General features: G+C 54.6%; 1 long non-coding RNA gene across 1 annotated transcript; it reads left to right on the plus strand.

Moving 5' to 3' along the window:
* The first annotated feature begins 735 nt into the window (after window positions 1-735).
* LOC128774727 (uncharacterized) lies at window positions 736-2,856 on the plus strand. The gene is made up of 2 exons (XR_008419151.1): window positions 736-1,145; window positions 2,408-2,856. It is a non-coding gene; the product is annotated as an uncharacterized LOC128774727 (long non-coding RNA).
* The last annotated feature ends 600 nt before the right edge of the window (window positions 2,857-3,456 follow it).

Here is a 3,456-nt window from a genome sequence, read left to right on the forward strand (position 1 = left end):
GCTCCAGTCCCTTCTGGTGATGAAGTCGTCAGTGAACCAGCTCTGAGTGGCTTCCACCCTCTTCCCAGATTCATTCCTCCAAGGTCCCCCGTGGTCTGACCCCACGCTCCCCACAGAGTCCAAACTGGGCTCCTGGTGGCTGAGAACCTTGCGGAGTAGCGACCTCCCCCACAAAGACCCCGCAAGGTAGCGAGGAGCTTCGCTGGCCTCGGGCCTTTGGAACTCAAATTAGGCCAAGATGATCACTGGTACCGAGGCCACCACGAGGGCATTAAAGTGTGACCGTTCCTATGTACGTTCAAAACAGATCATTAGTGTTTAAGAAAACGTAATTCATGACGTCCTTGTGAAGGGTTACACTAAAAATGAAAAACTCGAAGAACTGTGCGTCCGAGCAGGTGGCGACCCTCACAGGTGCAAACTCAGACACAAAAGAACCAACGCCCCCCCCAAAAAAAAAAAATGGGGTCTCGCGCACGCGCAGACCGGAAAGGCTCAGCGCCACATGACTCCACCACAGGAGCCGTCTGCGTGGGGTGGCTCAGCGCACGCGTAGAGCCTATCGCAGGGCGCCGCACGACACTCTTGTAGAGACGGCTGAGGGAGGAAGGAGAGGCTCTGCGCACGTGCAGAACGGACTGCCTTACGACACCGCCACCCCAAACGGCTGAAGGGGGGGCGGGGGGGGGGGGGGGGGTGTGAGGGGCTCCGCGCACGCGCAGCGCGGCACAACAGGGCTGCAGGACGTTAGGAAACGGGGAGGCGGCTCCTGCGCTCTCGAGCGGAGACACGGGGGGTGGGTGGGGGAAGATCGGGTCAAGATAGTGGTCGAGCGAGCTAAAGAAAACCCAGATATTGTGTGTGCCTCCGAACTGAGCGGACGACGTGTAGCTGCTCAGCGAGAAACTTGAATGTGCCTGAGGAGAAAACGCGTTGAAGACAGCGCTGCGCAGACGCCGCTTGCAGCTGGACTTGCGCAGGCGCGGAGTGTAGCTCAGGCCGGCACAGGCGTACTGTGGCGGCAGCCCCTGCGCAGGCGCGGTTTGGAGGCCAAGACTCTGGAAGTCTGGCGGGCTGAGGGGGAGGCTGGCTCTTTGTCCTTCAGCGTTTGTCGCCCGTCTAGTCCGCAGGTCCCCGTTCCGCAGGTGTTTATTGGTGCCTGTTGCGCGTGGCCGCCGCGGGGCAGGAGCGCGCGTCGAGAGCCGGCCCCGGCTTCGACTTGGGCCCGGGTTCCAGTCGGCGAGCCTTAGGGTGACGCGCTGTGCGCTCAGGGTGCGCGCAGGCCTGTGACTCCATCGGGAGGCGACGGGAAGCCCCCGGCCCCCATCCGCGTCCCCGCCCTATGACATCGCGAGAAGGTGCCTCCCGTCCCGTCCGTCCAGCTCCCTTCCTCTCCTGTCACCTTCCCCTCGTCCCCTCCCCGCCCCCGTGAACGTGGCACCTCCAGTCGCTAGCCACGACCCCCTTCCCGGGCGGCGCGGTGCCCCTCGGTGTCCTCGGGAGGGAGAGCCCCGCCGTCCGGTGGTGGCCGCTCTGTCCTCCCCCCACCCCGGCTGCGAGCGCTCGGGCCTGCCTCCGCGCCCCTCTCTTGCGCCGCTTTGTCCGTGTCCCCGCGGGGGGACCGAGCCTTCCCAGGACTGCAGAGAATAGGGAGTAAGACGGCGCGCCCGAGTCCCGTGGCCCGGACATACTGCCTGACTGTTGTCAACTGTCTGTGTTTAAAGAAAGGAAAATAGGCAGCATTCCTCCTCATCCATTTGTGGGCATTTCGTGTTTCGTGTGTACTATGATAGAATGTGATTTTCATTAATGTTCCTTAAAAGCGACTTGGCTGAGAAAAATAACGTCTTACGTGGAAATGAAGAACACTGTATATTTTCTGATATTTTTCGATCATGAGCATACATTAGGGTTTTAAATTGTAATTTTTTAATCTTTTTGTAATTATACCCATGTATTATCAAACCACTGCCTTTACAAATCTTGTGTAACTCTCCTTGGCAATTCTGATTCCCCCCCTCCCCCCCACCCCCCCCAGGGAAGAGTTGGTATTCTGGATGAACCCAAAAATTCTTTGGTCACTTTATCCTTCTCCATTTTTGTCCCTTCAGGAGTAAGTGGAGTTGTCAGGTTGGCAGATAAACATGTTCAAGTGTGTGAATGGCTGGTTTTAAAGTACTAAAATTGTACTGTTTATTACCATAATGTCTATAAAAAGAATTGGGTAATGGAAGTTGGTACTATCAGAGACAGCACCTGTGAACGAAGTCACACGTATGTGTGTATAGGGTGTTTGTGTAAATATCTGTACCTTAATACATTTTTTTTCCTCCAGCCTAAGCTCCTGCTTGATGGACTGGTTTTGCCTGCCCCTCCTCCCCCGCTCTCTCCCTTCTCTGCCTGCAAGGAGCCTCTGCCCTGCTCCCTGCATTCCAGGTTTACTGAACTGCTGTGCTCCCCCTAACTGCCATGCTGTTTCATCCATTTTCCCATCTCGTCATTAATTTATCGTCTGTCTGATGCCCTTTCGGATGCTCCCTCGTTCCTCCATCTGCACTGTGTCTTTGGAGACCTACCTCAGGTATCATCTCTTGGTAGCCTTTCCTGACAGTGGAGAAGACGCGGGTCCCTGTTGCGTGGGCGTACTGTGCTCCAGAACTTGGCACAACCGGTTACTGATAGCAGTACTGTGCTGATTTCACTCTGTGTCTCTTTACCTCTTCTAAAGTACAGGGTGGACTTTGTCATTTGTACTCCCAGCTTCTCTTAATACAGGGCTCGGAGCTGACAGACACAATAAATACTTGCTGCCTGACCAGCTTAATGAATGAATAAATGAATGTACTGTTTTCGGAAGTTTCTGTCTTGTTCAGCACAGGAGAGAGCAGCAAGGCAGGCGCCTAGAGAGAACGAAGAGGGTGTTGATGTTGTCGAGACAGTGCTCCGGGACTGTAGACACAAAGCGAAGGTGTGACTTGGTGGGTGGTGTGCAGGCGAGAGGAAGAGAGGAGTCACATGATGAAGAGGTATTGAGTCCAGAGCAGCATTTACTTCTTTTTAAAAATCAACTCTTGGGGCGCCTGGGTGGCTCGGTTGGTTGAGCGTCCGACTTCGGCTCAGGTCATGATCTCACGGTCCGTGAGTTCGAGCCCCACGTCGGGCTCTGTGCTGACGGCTCAGAGCCTGGAGCCTGTTTCGGATTCTGTGTCTCCCTCTCTCTGATCCTCCCCCATTCATGCTCTGTCTCTCTCTGTCTCAAAAATAAATGAACGTGAAAAAAAAAAAAGAAAAACTCTTTGAGGTATAACTTACATAAAATGCAGCCACTTTAGATGTACATTTTGACAAAATTAGGCAAATGTGAGCACTCTTGTAACCATGACCGTATTCGAGACGTGGAACCTCTCCATCACCAGAGATGTTGCCATGTGCTCCTTTCCAACCAGGCTGTCATAC

The sequence above is a fragment of the Panthera pardus genome, unplaced genomic scaffold, assembly GCF_024362965.1.
Source record: "Panthera pardus isolate Hobbes unplaced genomic scaffold, ASM2436296v1 HiC_scaffold_4, whole genome shotgun sequence".
In the NCBI taxonomy this organism is placed as follows: Eukaryota; Metazoa; Chordata; class Mammalia; order Carnivora; family Felidae; genus Panthera; species Panthera pardus.